Here is a 16,994-nt window from a genome sequence, read left to right on the forward strand (position 1 = left end):
CTAAGAAGGAGTTTCAGATGCTGGACAGCTAAAAAAAAGAAAAGAAAAGATAAATGTCCACTATGAATGATGTGAGTTTATGTGTATAAAAAAGACTCATTTAGGCATGTAGCTCACCTTCACATGAGCCAATGCACGGAGGTAAAATTCCCACATAGCTTAACCTTGGGCTCACCACTCCTCTCCCAACCTCAAATGGAAGAAGTGGCTCTCCTGTGTTATGTGGCATGCTCATGTGGCCCCTTTCCAGAACATCCCCCTGTTCCAATTCTCATTTGCTTTATTTCATCTCCCATTTCACTGCAAATTTTTCTTGTGTCAGGAAGTTTTTTCTGGACTTAGTTTGTGAGGGTCAGTGAGCTCCAAATGTATCCCATTCATCTTCCTGATGGGATTTATAGGGTAACTTCTCCAATATTAAAAAATAAACGTAAATCTTAATGTTGTGGCTAAGAAGAATGAGAAATGTCAAAGTGTATGCACATTGGTTCCCCTTTAAAGATCACTCTTCCTCTCCACACAGGAAGCTGGTTTTCATTAAAATGTGACATTTATCTTCCCAAAGTGAATTTGTCTTGCTACAATAATAGAAAAATGTCACAATTTGCTGCCAAAAAAAAAAAAAAATACAGGAAAAGATAAATAGTAGTTTTTAATGAAAACCTTAATTTTAAAATAACGCTTTTCTTAAATATACAATAATCTAAGAGAGGCAAAAAATGTCATGAGAATTCAAATAAAGTGAATTCTAATGTCCTCTGAGGAGAATACACTGAACAAAGATGCTTGTTGTCAAAACACTGCAAAGCACTGCAATAGAGCCTTTCATTGCTACATACGTTCCCCTGTTACCAGTCATGAAATGCAGGAATTGTAGATGATTAGGAATGGAGATGGTAGGTTTAGACTTTGTTGGGTGAGATGGGGAAAGGGTGCCTGGGACAAGCAGCCACTGGATGGAACTTCCCCACTTTTTTTTTTTTTTTTTTTTTTCGGTACGCGGGCCTCTCACTGTTGTGGCCTCTCCCGCTGCGGAGCACAGGCTCCGGACGCACAGGCTCAGCGGCCGTGGCTCACGGGCCCAGCCACTCCGTGGCATGTGGGATCTTCCCGGACCAGAGCACGACCCCGCGTCCCTTGTATTGGCAGGCGGACTCTCAACCACCGGGCCACCAGGGAAGCCCGGAACTTCCCCCACTTTTAATCATATGTAGACACAGCCTTCAGTAAGAGGGCTCAGCTGCTGAAGTGGGTGTGACTTCTCCAGGCCGGACAGACTGCCCCAGGGCTGGCATTACAGACCATAGTTAACTTAAAAACTAACTATGCATAACTTAAACATTAACTTCACAGACGTAGCTAATAGAAGAAGCATTGGGCTGGAGGTCCCAGACCTAATTTTAATTCTGGCTCTGACCCTCTTTCCTCATCTGAAGAATGAAAGGATTGGTATAAATGTTCACAAAGATTTTCACTCTTTTCAGATTGTGGGGTCCTAAAGATGAAAAGACTTTCTCTCTGCAACATGCTCTGCTGGGAGGAGAAGGGCAAGGATAGGAAAGGACTTTAACGAGAAATGGAGGAAATGATAACCTTCAAAAGTCAGAAGTAGGGCTTCCCTGGTGGCGCAGTGGTTGAGAGTCTGCCTGCCGATGCAGGGTACACGGGTTCGTGCCCCGGTCCGGGAAGATCCCACATGCCGCGGAGCGGCTGGGCCCGTGAGCCATGGCCGCTGAGCCTGCGCGTCCGCAGCCTGTGCTCCGCAACGGGAAAGGCCACAACAGTGAGAGGCCCGCGTACCGAAAAAAGTAAAAAAAAAAAAAAAAAAAAAAAGTCAGAAGTAGCTGGAGAAAGAGGAAAATATGGAGAGGCCTTTGGTGGGTAGATAATAAGAGGACGCCTCGTCAAAATACACCGCTGTTGCTTCTCCCTTTCCCTGGGGCTGAGGAATGGAGGGGACAGTTCGACACAATCATTCGCTGATGGTTCTAGTAGTTTTACTATCTGTTTCCGAATGAGATAATCGTAGTAACTCACTACTAGGCGAAATGATATTCTGATTATAAGTGGGGACAAGATAAAATCAAGTCTCATATCACAGTTTCTCTTCCATTGATCCTTCAGACCCTCTTTTTGAATAAAAGACCAGTAATCTCTATACTTAGACCTTGAAACATGATTCAGAACCAAGGTAGAGATAAGAATCAGAAACCAAACCCTAGCCACAGCCATGCAAGAGTCTAAGTGAAGGTGCCTGGTTTTTGTTTTTATATACATTGGATTTCAATATGTTCAATATATTGAGGAAAGAAAAAGAGGAGGCTGGCTTTTTAAAAAAGAATTTGTGGGCTTCCCTGGTGGCACAGCGGTTAAGAGTCCACCTGCCAATGCAGGGGACACGGGTTCGTGCCCCGGTCCGGGAAGATCCCACATGCTGCGGAGCGGCTGGGCCCGTGAGCCGTGGCCGCTGAGCCTGCGCGTCCCGGGGCCTGTGCTGCGCAACGGGAGAGGCCACAACAGTGAGAGGCCCACGTACCGCAAAAAAATAAAAAAAAAGAATTCGTTTTTAATCTTCTGGTAGTTGAGATTTACACAGATCGATAGATTTACTTACTTTATTTTTAATTTTTGCCACTTGAATTATAATATGCCTTTTGGTATGGTCCTCTTTGGGTTCCTCTTGTTTGGGACTCTCTGTGCTTCCTGGACCTAGATGTCTGTTTGCTTTCCCAGGTTAGCGAAGTGTTCAGCTATTATTTCTTTAAATAATTTCTCTGCCTCTTTCTCGCTCTTCTCTGTCTGGGACCCCTATAATGAGAATGTCAGTACATTTGATGTTTTCCCAGAGGGCTCTTAAACTATCCTCATTTCTTTTAATTCTATTTTCTGTTCATCCTGGGTGATTTCCACTACTGTCTTCCAGTGTGCTATCTGTTCCTCTGTATCATCTAATTGATTGTTGATTCCTTCTAGTGTAGTTTTCATTTCATTTATTGAATTCTTCAATTCTGTATGGTTCTTCTCTACATTTTCTTTGTTAAAATTCTCACTGTGTTCATCCACTCTTCTCCTGAGTTTGTTGAGCATCTTTCTGATCACGACCTTGAACTCTTCCTTGAGTAGATTGCTTTGCTTTTCTCCACTTCATTTAGTTTTTGTTCTGAGGTGTTGTTTGGTGCCTGCATTTGGAACATATTCCTTTGTCTCCTCATTTTGCCTAATTTTCTGTGATTATTTCTATGTAGTAGATAGGTCGGTTACATTTCCTGCTCTTGGAGAGGTGGCCTTATGTAGGAGATGCCCTGTGGGGCCCAGCAGCACACTGCCCTCTGGTCACCAGAGCTGTATACTCTTGAGAGCCCCCTCTGTGGGCTGCGTGGGCTCTTCTGTTGCGGTGGGCTGACTACTGGCAGGCAGGGCTTGTGCAATGGCTGCGCACCTGCTGGCGTGGGCCTGGGTCCCAGCATGGTGGGCTGGGGTGTCCGGGACTGGTGCTGGCCCACTGATGGGCAGTTAAGCCCCTGCTTCTAGTAGGTTAGAGGGAGGACTCCAAAGTGGCACTTGTCAGCACCAGTTTCTTGCGGTAGAATGAGCTCTCAGAAATGCTTGCTGCCAGCTTCTGTGTCTCCAGGGGGAGTCCCAGTTGCCTCCTGCCTCTTTGGGAAGCTCTCCAAGATCAGCAAGTGTGTCTCACCCAGGCTCCCTTCAAACTACTGTCTCCGCACTGGGACCCAACAAATTTATAATTGTGAACCATTGGAAACAAACATCAATTGTGAAGGGGTAAGTTAAAGAATTAGGAACTCTGATGATGGAGATCAGTGTCGCTCAACCTTTGACCTGTTTCCACATCATTCCACGTACACATCCTACTCTTAACCGGAAGGGAATGGAGGACATAATGAGAACCACGGATGCAGAGCTGTGCTTTATTGGCATGGAAAAATGTCCCAACACTGCTGACTGGAAAAGCCAGGATCTTTGACATGATGTAGAATTACATCTACACATACACATCCATAGGTAACTCTAAGCACATTCAGCAAAATGCAAATGGTGGCTGTCCTTAGAGAGTGGGGTTTCAAGTGATTTCTAATATCATATTTGTGCTTTTCTGCTCTGTTTGAATTCTTATAATGAGCATATATCATATTTATACTCAGAAGAAAAAGCAGGAAAGCATTTTTAAAAAGAATAATAAACATAAGCAGTAGTAAATCAGCAATAGGTTTAAAAAGCTGGAAAATAATTTTTTCTCAGAATATAGCAACTCAACAGAATATTAACAGTTTTTTAAATGCAGCACAGTTTGGTGGTCTTGTGTTTCATTAGTTTTTATACCATTTGTATGGTGTATATAAATACATGCTGTAAGTGGAATCCACCAAAGTATTCAGATAAAAAGTGAGATCTAAAGATGTGATGTGGGTCAAACATCTGAAACTTTAGTCAGAAATAATACCAAATGGTTAGCTGTTTTTTATCATTTACAAAAAGTATGTAAACGATGAAGTTTTCATTTGTCATGCAGACATTGTTAGAATTATTGAGACATAGCTTAGAGAGAAAGGGAAGAGGCGTTTGGTTTTATACTTGCTTTTTAGAAGACATCTGTATGAAAGAGAAATAACAGTGTCAGTAACATCTCAAATACAGAGGACATCTAAAGGTACAGGACACATCAGATGTATATTTCAGACATAGCGACAAATTTCAAAGAGCAGTCCATTGTTAGAAGGTTATGCAATGTTGAAATACTAGTTTGGTACTCAAGAGGTAAGGTTTTTAAATGGTTATCTTTCATTAGATTTATTCAGAAATTTAGTATGTGAGAGTTTAGTGTTAATAAAGAGTTACAAGGCTCAGCAGACAATTGGAATAAAAGATTTTGAATTGAGCAGAAATACCTCTCCTCCCTGCAGACTTATGATTATGTGCAGTGAATGAGTGTTGGCGTTAGAATGCTAAACCACATAGCACATACAGAATATTAGTATTCAGTAAACAATCACGATTGCAGTCATCAAGTGCCGAAAGTCTGCCACGTGTGTTCCCAGCCTCCTTTAAAAGTAGTGCAGCTGTTACATTAATGGATGAGAATCCGGGGTAATATCAAGGAATAAAAAATTGTTCAGTTTGATTATTTCTAGGGGGATGTCATCTTCAAAATGTGCCTAATTCGATAATACCAGGGCATTTCTGAGAGACGATAGAAAATAAGGATAATGTGATGTGAATAGATACATTATTACTTTCATCTCTTTTGACATAAACCATTCTATAAGCAAAATGACAGCAAAGAGGTGAGAAATAGGGAAGCAGCCTCTTCCATCTGTAGAAAATTGCGTGGTGGGCTGAGAGCCATGGGTCAGAGGATCAAGAGTGGACCCCAAGCTGACTGGCTTCCCCCTAATAATTGCAGTAGTAGATCACATTCATGGAATGTTTAATATGTTCCAGACCTTTCGCTAGCTGCCTCACATGGATTAGATCACTTGACCTTCACCACCACCCTGCAGGGAAAGAACTGTTATCACTGTCATTTTACAGATATGAAAATTGAAGCTTGGAAAAGCTAGGTAACTTCTCAAGGTCACATAGTAAGAAGTGGAGCTGGTATTCGGACTCAGATATGCCGATGGGTCCCTCAGTCACTACATTTCATTGCTTCCCCGTGCCTGCTGGCTAAGGAGGGCCTTCGTGTATGTAACCTGCCAGAGCTCTCATCCTCAATATCCCAATCCAGTTTCTTTTCGGGAAATTTGGAATCTTTTTTGTCTTATGCCTTGGAAACACTTTCTGTCAAGCCAGGTTCAGGCTGTTTTTATCCTGTTGTCCTTGAAATGCTCTCTCTCCACCTGCCTTTCCCCCCCAACCCCCTGAAAGCTCTTGAAGTTGATCTACAGAAGAGTTAAATACATATGTAATTAGAAAGCAAGAGGGAAAGGATGGGCCTGGAAGGGCTCAGAACTGAAATTTGGGTGTTGAACCCTCTGGCAGTATTCTTCCTTACTCTGTCTAGTGACTTGAATATGGCCAGCAGACATGAAATGTTCCTGGAGATTTGAGTCACTATTGGAATTCAACTTCTTCTTGGTTCAAATTCTTTTTAAAAATGAGACCAGACTTACTCAGGGTAGGGAATGAGTGGTAATCCATTTCACAATTAAGGCAGTCTTCTTTTTTTTATTTCTGTTGGAGTATATAGTTGATTTTAAATGTTGTGTTAGTTTCTGCTACACAGCAAAGTGAATCAGTTATACATATACATATATCCACTCTTTCTTAAATTCTTTTCCCATATAGGTCACCACAGAGTACTGAGAAGAGTTCCCTGTGCTACACAGTAGGTCCTTATTAGTTATCTGTTTTATAAAGGCGGCCCTTGTTACCTCCATTAACCCAGAGAAAGGTTGCTGGGAACGTGTGCCTCCAATTTTCTTGCTCCCGTTTCCTTCTTAGAGGGAAAATAAGGTGATTTCATTTAGACGTTTTTACTCTCAACTCTATTTTTTAATAAAGAATTTAAGTTATTTACTTTCATCCTTTGAAAGATGAAATCTCCTTGAAACAGTGTTGACCACTTAGATCACTTGGGTTATGTATCTAGACCAGGACATTATACTATTCATTAATGGTAGCAATAATAACCATTGGAAATACTAGAATTCATTTGTAGAGAAAATTCCAGATATCCTCAAGACATCTTCAAAGTGTTGACGAGCCTCAATTAATAATCAAAATCCATGCTAGATCACTGAGATTTTAGATAAGAATTCATTCTTAAAAATTTTGCTACTAAACATGGTGTAATCATTTTCAAAGATAATAGAAATTTAATAATATATTGAGTAATGGAACTCAAAACTGTCATGCATGACTACTAGATTAGACTTAGCATCTGTTGAGAATCTATCGTTGAAATGGGCAAGCACAATTGTGATTTGTTACTAAAACGGGAAAAAAATGACGAAAACATCTCTGCCCAATTGAAGAGGTCATCCTTCCTTTATCTTATTCAGCTTCCATAATGAAACTTGTATTACTACTTTAGTTTGTTTTGTTGTTTTGTTATTTATTTATTTATGGCTGTGTTGGGTCTTCGTTTCTGTGCGTGGGCTTTCTCTAGTTGCTGGGAGCAGGGGCCACTCTTCATCGCAGTGCGTGGGCCTCTCACTGTCGCGGCCTCTCTTGTTGCGGAGTACAAGCTCCAGACGCACAGGCTCAGTAGTTGTGGCTCACAGGCCTAGTTGCTCCGCGGCATGTGGGATCTTCCCAGATCAGGGCTCGAACCCGTGTCCCCTGCATTGGCAGGCGGATTCTCAACCACTGCGCCACCAGGGAAGCCCCTGTTTGTTTTTTCTCTCTTAGCAGCAGAAAAATTTTATTCCTTTTAAGGACAATTAAACCACATCCAAGGCCTTAGCTTACAGTCACAAACCAACGTAGCCATTAAAGCATTAGATATTGAGGTATAAGACATACAATGAGGGGAATGCTTTGCCATCAGAGGGTGACACCAAGCTTGCTCAATGGACAGTGAGCTCTGCTAGTGAGTAGGCGAGGTTGAGGGTAAGTGCTTACCTGCAGAACCGAAGGAGAACAGCTGTGCTCTACAAGTACTGAAGCATTTCAGACCACATAGGTAGGGATATACTTTCGCGATGAAGGGAAGGGGAGAGAAAGCGAAGTGCCGCCCCCCCCCCCCACGGGGCATTCGGCTGCCTTGCAGAGGGCCACGGCGGAGAAGCAGACCTCCCCTGGCCCACGCTCAGTGACTTCTCTGCAGACCTGGGCGGCGTCCTGTAGCAGTGAGTCCTCTGAACTGGCGCCACGGTTCACCGGAAAAGGCCTCCATCCATCAAGTTCATAGAGGTGGCCATCCACGTTGTCAAACAGAATAAAATGAACGTTCACTTTGTCATCTACCCGACATTGGCCTTCCTGTGCCACGGCATCATGGGTTCCCTGGAGGGCCTCATTCTTTTCAAAGCATTTTGCTCTGTCTTCAGGGTACAACTTCTCTGTTTCAGAAAGAAACTGTTTCGGAACTGACCCATCCTCGAACTCCAGTTTGTCCTGATTATTGGCCACTGCATGAATGAGTGTCCAGTGGTTCCACAGGAGTTGCCAATGGTCTGCTTCATGAAGTACACCTTAGGGCTTACTTCTTGTCTCTTCAGCTCTTCAATCTGTTTTTTCCTGAAGTTCTCACGCTGGGCCGTGAGAGGAAAGAGCCGCAGCAGCGCTCAGGCAGGCGCTGCCCCCGAGCCTGGAGACTTCTCCTCCAGGCTCAACACGTCCTCCAAGCGCCACTGGCCGGCGACCCCCAGCCGGGCCAGCACCTTGTTCAGCGTCTCCGGGTTAATCTCCATCGGTCTGAGCTGCATCTTCGCGAACTAGGGAAGGAAGCACAACCCAGAGAAGAGGAAAAACAGCCACTACTTTAGTTTTTGTATCTTGTCCAGATTCTTACTCAAAATATTAGCCAAGTCATGTACTATCAGTGCTTCTCACTATTTAATTAGGTTCAAAATCTTACCATTTTATCAAGTACAGATGGATTCGAGGACTGAGAATCACCAATATGTCTGTATGAAAGACTCCTGGGAGATAATGAGCACGAGGAGATTTTTTATTAGGAAGAAGGAAGAATTGAATTAGTGAGCTGGATCTATATGTCTATTGCTAAGCTTCAAAGCTGCCTGCTTCTTTATGCTTATATTAGAAGTAACTCAATTAAGCAACAGATTTTTATTGAGCATAAAATATTCTGGGCAAGGTGATACATGAGGGATATTCCCATACACAGAGGAGGGTAACACATACTCTAATTTAAGGATTTAGATCGGGAGATTAGAAATATGTACATAAAATATTATTAAAAAGTATAAGGTAAGTGTGAAATGTCAGTGTGAGCAATAAATGCTGAAGGAATTCACAGAGTTTGCTTCAGGTTAGAGTAATCTGGGGAGGCTTCATGGAGGAGGTGGGATCCGATCTGCACTTGAAAGGATGCCTTGATGGACAATATTGTTGCCTAACCACCATCCATTCACCCTTCTTTGCATATCTTTCAGAAACCCTCTCCCATGCAGGACACATACCTCAGGGAAAGCAAACTCCATCTTAAACTCCAAGGGAGAATCCTGATTAGTCTAATGTGAAGTCATCATGGTAATCCTATCCTCTCTTTCTTCCCCTCCCCCCATGATTTGTTCAGGGAGCCAAACTTAATGCCAATCAGTGACTGGCATTTCCCCTAGCAATGGTCTAGGAGGTCCAATCAGTCTGAAAGGAAGAACCTTTGTTCCATAATTGGGAATAAGATTTTTTTTCTCTCCTACTGTGCAGGAAAAGGATGTTCGTTGCCCTGATTGCCTCTGGCAGTCTTTTTGAGCTCATGAGGGCCCCTGGCACGTGGAGGAAGGCTGAGGCTGGAGAATAGGGGAGATTCAGAGCTGGAGCCCTATTTGTACTGTGCCTGGAGCTTGATCTGCCTCTAGATCTCCTATTGTATGAGACAGTACATTTCTTCAATGTTTAGGCCAGATAGAGTCAGGTTTTCTGTAACCCCCAGCCAAAGTCATGCAAACTGCTATCAAATAGTAGAGTTGATTCCTTTCCTAGCATATATTTACCTCTTTTCCTAACAAAGGAAATAAATTAAATGCTATTTTTTTTTTTTTTTTTTTTTAGGGGGGAAGGGCAGGAATCCCTCTACCATTTTGCCTTGTGGTTTAAATGGGAGAGACAGTCTATTAGCTCCAAGTACGTCTGGATGCCATGATTGATTCAGACAGACATGGGCATAGGAGACAAGAGAAAGTTGCTGAGGCTTCTGAAAAGAAGCTCCTTTCCCCTGGGAACTACCAGGTATATCTTTCTCTACTCCCCTGTGGGTCGGGGAGCAGAGATGGGTTGTGTTAGTTTCCTAGGGTGGCTGTAACAACTCACCACAAACTAGGCGGCTTAAAACAGAAATGTATTCTCTTCCAGTTCTGAAAGTGTTGACAGAGCAGTGCTCCTTCTGAAGACTCTAGAGAAGAATCCCTCCCCTGCGCATTTCTAGCTTCCGGTGGTTGCAGGCAATCCTTGGCGTCCCTTTGCTTGTGCTGCACCACTCACGTCTCTGCCATCATCTTCACATAGAGACACACAGGGCGAGAACTGTATCCAAATTTCTTTAGTCTTATAAGGATACCAATCATTGGATTGGGACCCATTCTAAACCCAGTTCGACTTCATCTTAACTTGATTAAGATGAATCAAGGGACCCTATTTCCAAATAAGGCCATATTCACAGGTTCCCAGTGGACACGAGTCTTAAGGGAACATTATCCAAGCCTGTACAAGGCCTCTCGCAGCCAGTTTTGCCCTCCTGAAGGAAGCCAGCCTGAGAATGAACCATACAGAGTCAAGGTGATCTCAAAGTAAATGACGTCATTAACCTCTGGAGAAAACCGCCTAAAGTTTATTTTACTTTGGATAATTTAATTTATTTAAGCCAGGAAATTTCTCTTTTCATTTAAGTCACTTTGTGTTGAATTTTCTTTTGAGAGTTTCAAAAAGACTTCTGAGAACTTGATACGAATTTTGTTGAGAGACGGGAAAAGGTCATGCTATATAACAGGGAAAGGCAGGAGGAAAAAATCATGAGGATAAAATGAAAGGAGTGTTGGAGTGAAGGTTTGGCTAGAGGGGAGTATTTATTGGAGGAGCAGAGGGGCATAAAGTTGTACAGATTGGTTAGTGTACGTTTTTGGAGGTCTGGAAATGTCAAACTAAATAATTTGAACTTTCTTCTGCAGGCAGATGGTGTATAAGATGGTTTCTGAGCATGGAAGTTGAATCAATTAACATGATGTTTTAGGTTAATTAACAGTGAAGTGCAAATTATATCGGAAGGGGACAGAAATCAGATCAGAACTGACTGCCTTGATGTTTCCCAATGCAATCAAGAGGAGAGACCTAGCTTCTCATTTCTGGACTGGGATTCAATCCATCCTCCTTACCTAACCTGGCCTTCTTCCTGTTCCTAGAACAGACCAGACTCATTCTACTGGGAGGCTTTTGCATTGGCTGTTTGTCCCAAACACTTTTTATTCCTGATCTTTGCATGGCTGTGTCCTTCTTACCATTCAATCGTCAACTCAACTGTTGCCTCTTCAAGAAGACTTCCCTGACCAGTCAATCTAGAATAGCCTCTTGTCCCTCTGTCAGACTGGCGTATTTTGATTCTCAGTAAACTGAGTACCATCTGATAGATTTCTCATTTATTTTTTTATTTTTGTAGCCCCTCCCTTCCCTGCCCCAACTGCAAAATAAGCTTCATAAGAGTAAGGAGCTTGTTGGGTTTTCATGGCCATTTCTCCAGTACCCTGTAGGAGCTCAGATAAATATATGTGGTATAAATGATTAATAAATTTGGCTTTGAAGTTTTAAAATTGCTGAAACATTGAATCAATAGTTTAAATAACTTTTAGATGAGCAAAATTAAATAATTTGGCTAATCGGGAGAGAAACTATTTCCAAAGTTAATTTTGCTCAAAAGGCAGGCAGGGGTGGAAGAACTAAAATGCATATTTTTCTCAGAGTTCCGGAAAGACAAGAGTAATTTTCAAAACAACACTCCTGTCTCCTAAGGCTGTTTCTACCAGAAATGCCCTGGGCATAAAGAAAAGCTCTAGGGAACTTTGAGGGAAAAAATATATATATATATATATATATATATATATATATTTTTTTTTTTTTTTGCGGTACGCGGGCCTCTCACTGCTGTGGCCTCTCCCATTGTGGAGCACAGGCTCCGGACGCGCAGGCTCAGCGGCCATGGCTCACGGGCCCAGCCGCTCCGTGGCATGTGGGATCTTCCCAGACCGGGGCACGAACCCGTGTACCCTGCATCGGCAGGCAGACTCTCAACCACTGCGCCACCAGGGAAGCCCTGAGGGAATATATTTAAGCTTTTCTCTTTCCATTTTCCCTAGTGGCAGTTTCATTTCAAGGCCAGCGGTCTATAACTGGCTCTAGTTTTCTAGAGCAATTTACGTCTCTCAAATGATTCAGAATCAGACTCTTTTGTCATCACTAGAACTGAGCCCCTGATTTGTTGTCTAGCTGTGGATACCTCTGTGTTCTTTGCCTCCACCAAAGTGCTTCTGACCTCAGCGTGAAGCTCTCCATTATTATTTTTCTTGAAATATGCCACAGTGCATTTGCCAGCTCATTATGAGAAATCTTTGTTGCATACAATGAAGACCGAACAAGCCTCAACAAAGTAATGAAGGAGCACATTCTGTGATGCAGAGAACTTTCTGAGCCAGCCTTTCTCCATGGCTCTCCTGGGGTGCTGTTATTTATAATATACTCCTGTGACTTTTTCTGAGATTATAATGAATGAGCTTGTGTACATTACTGATCTGCTTCTTTGACTGAATTAGCTGGTAAATTATTTGAAGTGGCCTCTCCAGGCCATGGGAAAAAAGATCTGTGTTAGCTTGAAGGAACTGGCAAGGCTGGGTAGATTGGCCACTAAATTCAAATGACAAATATAGTAACAGCTCAAAAGGGACACATCTTAATTTACTGTCAACCAATGTTGGGAATGAAACTCTAAGGGCCTGATAAATATGTCCGACTTACTAAAATTTTTATAGTGAGTACTATTTAAAATTACTGGGTTATTGGCTGGAATTTGGAAATTTTTGTCACCCAGAAATTTTTGTTTTCCTCCCTCTTCTCCCACTTCTTCCATTCCCCTCCCCCTACCTTCTCCTTCTTAGTAGTTTTATTACTTATGGCATTTAATCAGGAATGTCTTTTGAACACGTACCCTTTGAAAAAAGACCTCTTTTTAAAGTAAAAACCTCAAGGAAATTAATGGAGTATAGAATAGTAATTTTAATAACTATTTGTATATTTTAAAATGTTTGACCAACACTATGTGTTTCTAAAGTAAGTAATTTTGTTTTTATTCTTGGAGAAGATATAGTTCTCCCATAAATAATTTGTAAAAGTTGTAATGAACCATTTTTTTAATTAACTGATATGCATACTAGAAAAGTTAATGTACCATAAACTAAATATGTATAAGTTTATTAGCGGGTGTGCCTGAATTTAAAATTATCTTAATAAATGTGTGCATTTAACTGACTGGTTACATCAGGAAGCTGTTTATTTATTTCAGTGACGGTGACTCTCCTAAAACGTTTCTGGACTGTCTCTTTGGAGGAGAGAGTCCAAAAGCAGTGTTAAAAAGTACAAGATCAACTCGTGTTATAATCTTTGGGATTATGAAATGAAACAAGAGATTCTACAGCACTTTGATTGATTTTCTTGTGCGGTTCGGAGCGTATGGGGAGTCACATTTTGTAGTACAATAAATATTCCTGTTTCCTATTTGGTTACTGTCTAATTTGCTTCTACTCTTCAGAGGGTAATGTTTCAGATTCCTAGTAATCATTTGACTTCATTCCTCTTTTGGAGCCAAGGAGCCCCTTCCACCACTGCAGGATACAGAACAGGGCATTTGCAGGCATTCCGGGGCGCATTTTAAAGGCACCTCATCTCCCATCCCTGCAGAAACCACTGTACTGCAACAGCAATGGAAGACTATAAAGTAAGAAAAAAACTGTTAACTCCACGTCCCTGAGATAAAAATCTGCCCTTTAACTATGCATCTCTGAGTTCTCTAACAATGAACACAGACAGATTTATAGGGGGCCAAGACAGTTCACTGGTGAAACAAAGAAACAGTGGGAAATTTATGGATTTCAGGCACAAAAATAAAGACAGGACTGTACTTGAATGAGGATAGGGACACCACCTCATTAATCCTGGTTTCATCAGCATCCTTGATTCATTAATTCATCAAATATATATTCAGCATCTGCTAGGTGTCAGGCACTGTTCTAAGGGCTCTAGTAGCAAACACATTTTCCTTGTCCTCATGGAGCTGGCATCCTGGTGGCAAGGACAGATCTATCATCTGTCTATTCTATTCTATCTGGATATGTGTGTGTGTGTATAAAAGGTTTAAGTAGTTATAAAAGTAATGAGGAAAAGTTCAGTGGAGTATGAAAAAGAAGGTGATGGGGACATTATTTTAGAGAGGGTTTGAGGAAGGCCTCTCTGGGTGGGGATTGGGGAGGTATTTGAGGTGAAACCTATTCACATCACAGAGAAACAGAAAACCTAACAATGGATACTAGACAATGATATCCTTTGTAAAATTCTTTGGCCTCATCGCCCTTGGAATTTTTTCTCTCGGTACCTTTCTCCTGAGGCTCCCAAGCCCTGCTCAGCTCTCTTCCCCAAGCTCTGTCCTCCCTTCTCTGGTTTCCTCCAAGCCCTGCTTATTTCTTGTGCAGAGAGTTTATCATTTTCACTATTTCCTCACATTATTCTGACCCTTACCCCCAGACTCACACCACGCTTGAGATATTCTTTTCCAAGATGGTTCTGTCTCTTAGTATAAATCCGGTGCCAGCTATCACAATTATTTTTTGCTTTATCACACTTTGGAAAATTCTCTCATTTAATTGTCATAGTAACAACACTATGGAATTATCTCCATTACAGTTGAAGAAAATGAGATTGGTTAGAAGTTTTAAGTAATTTACTAAGGACAAACATCAAATGACAGTGTTAACACTTGCACCTGGGTTTGTAATATGAATAATGTCATATACACATATATACATCTATCACATATATACATACGGGCTCTGGAATTAAATATACCTGAGCTCAAATACGTGGCTGGTCCTGGCACTACTTAGGTATGTGAACTTGGGCAAACTTCTTAACCCTTCTGAGCCTCAGTTTCTGCATCTGCAAAATGCGAGTAATAGCAGAACTGATCCCATGCTACTGTTGAGAGGATTAAATAAGACAGTGCATGCGATATGTTGTACCCAGTAACCTTAATGATACAGCACCTTATACATGTAGCATGGACAACCTTAGCTAGAAGCTCTGTGAAATAAAAGTGAAAAAACTTGTTCAGTATCAACAATAAATGTATCTTTAAGAGAAGCAAATCAAAATCAAATTCAGAAATGTTTATTTTGCAGACTGTGGGGCGAGGATGGACTGGCCTCTCCCCAAGTCCTCTACTCCTCACTTGGAACGCAGCTTCATGATGCTGCTTAGCCAGGACATCCCATCTTGTGACCTTCAGACACAGACAAAGTGACACCTGGGAATAAAAGTCTCATTGAAAAGCGAGCATGTTTTCATACTTAGGGATTGAGGTCACCAGGATACGGAATAAACTATCAGCTGTTTTGTTAGCAAATCCTTACTTATTATTTATATTTTCATAGGCAAGCCTCAGTAATGCTGCAGTCTTCATGGTATTTATGTAGGGGTGGATGAGACATTCGTATAAGGAAGTTGATCCTTCTTGCATGGAAAACTCTTCATAACTCTTCATATCTGCATCATAGGATTATCACACATTTTACTTCTTGATACGATATCCTATACTAGAAATAACTATTTTAAAAGTCTGATTTCTTATGAAATAAGAAATAACTTGGGAGATGATTTGATAGAAGAGAAGTGAGATCTGAAAGTTAAGGAATTATTTAACAAATTCAGATTTACCCAGAACAATTCGGTTTAAACCCAATTACCAAAAAGTTGCAGTTTTTTATGTTAATGGATAAAGAAGGTAGATAATCTCTAGATTATCTAACAAACCTAAAATGAACCATTGCTTAAAATGAAGGTTTAGCAAAAATGTCTGATGAGTGTCCCTCTCTTGTTTTTCCTGTCCCCACTATGGAGAGGGTGCCAATGAACAGTAAAGAGAAGAAAAATGAAAGAGACTGGTGACTCCACCTTGACCACTGCTGGGTGGTCGCACTGTTAATTTAGTAAATGGGAAAGCTTACGGTAAAAAGTGGTTTATAAATCAGAAGGATTTAGTTGTTACTGTTACTGTTTGTATTATAGTCCCTTGAGTGGTCCTCTATTTCTGAGAGCAGATTAAAAATAAGCAGGCCTAAACTCTAGTGGGTATAAATTGGGAGAAAACTCAGAAGGGATTTTTTTTTTTTTTTTTTTTTTTAATATGAGGGTTGTTTAAACAGTGAGTTAACGGCAGCCACAGAAACACACTCTTTGACAATCTGCAAAGTCTGAGTGGTTCCGGGATGGCTTCACTGCAGGTCTCTCTGAGGGAAGGAAGTCAACTTTCAGGGTGTGATGACCTTGGTATGTTTAAAATCACCCAACTCACTCAGAATCAAGACATATACCTAGCATGCTAAACTAGCAAAGGGAAATGAAGCATCGTTTAATCTGTCCTCCTATAGAAAAATAAGAATTTAGTTTGAAAGAGTTTTTAAAACCGTCAATCACCAGACTAAGGACGATGCTCAGGACACCCTCAGAGTCGGTCAGCTGTACCCTGTGACCAGGTGAGACGATGAAAACCTGCAGATATCGGAAAGCCCTGGCTCCTTCCACACACAGAAGCAGACCTACTGTGCACACGGCCGCGTACGCTACTGTAAAACCGTATCAGGTGCCGTTCCTCAGGACGGCGCATCTTCTTCCAAAACTTGTATTGTTTCATTAAGTCAAAAAATATTCATTTAACAATGACCATGTGCAAGACTGAGTTAGGAACTGTAGGAAATGCAAAGGAAGAGGTTATGAAACCCTTTTTCCAGAGCTTAGAGTCTGGTCCAGGGTTTCTCACCCTCACACCGTTGCGGTTTCTTTGCAGTGGGGGCTGTTTTGTGCTTCGCAGGATGTCTAGTAGCATCCCTAGCCTCCACCCACTAGAGATGCCGGCACTACCCTCCTCCCTTCCTCCATTCTAATTGTGACCGGCAAAAACATCTCCTGGTATTTCTCCATTGCCTGGGCAATGTCATCTGGGGTCAAAATCGCCTCTGTTTGAGAAGCACTAGTCTAGTACTAATGATAAAACATGTACATAAATAACACTAAGATAGTCAACGATGGACACGAAATAC

The 16,994-nt window shown here is 41.7% G+C and overlaps 1 pseudogene; it reads right to left on the bottom strand.

Moving 5' to 3' along the window:
• Nucleotides 1–7,368: 7,368 nt before the first annotated feature.
• Nucleotides 7,369–9,644, bottom strand: LOC113620715 (ubiquitin carboxyl-terminal hydrolase isozyme L1 pseudogene; annotated as a pseudogene).
• Between the last annotated feature and the right edge of the window lie 7,350 nt (nt 9,645–16,994).

The sequence above is a fragment of the Aethalodelphis obliquidens genome, unplaced genomic scaffold (genome assembly GCF_003676395.1).
Source record: "Aethalodelphis obliquidens isolate GAN/ISIS:26980383/991018 unplaced genomic scaffold, ASM367639v1 scaffold8, whole genome shotgun sequence".
Taxonomy (NCBI): domain Eukaryota; kingdom Metazoa; phylum Chordata; class Mammalia; order Artiodactyla; family Delphinidae; genus Aethalodelphis; species Aethalodelphis obliquidens.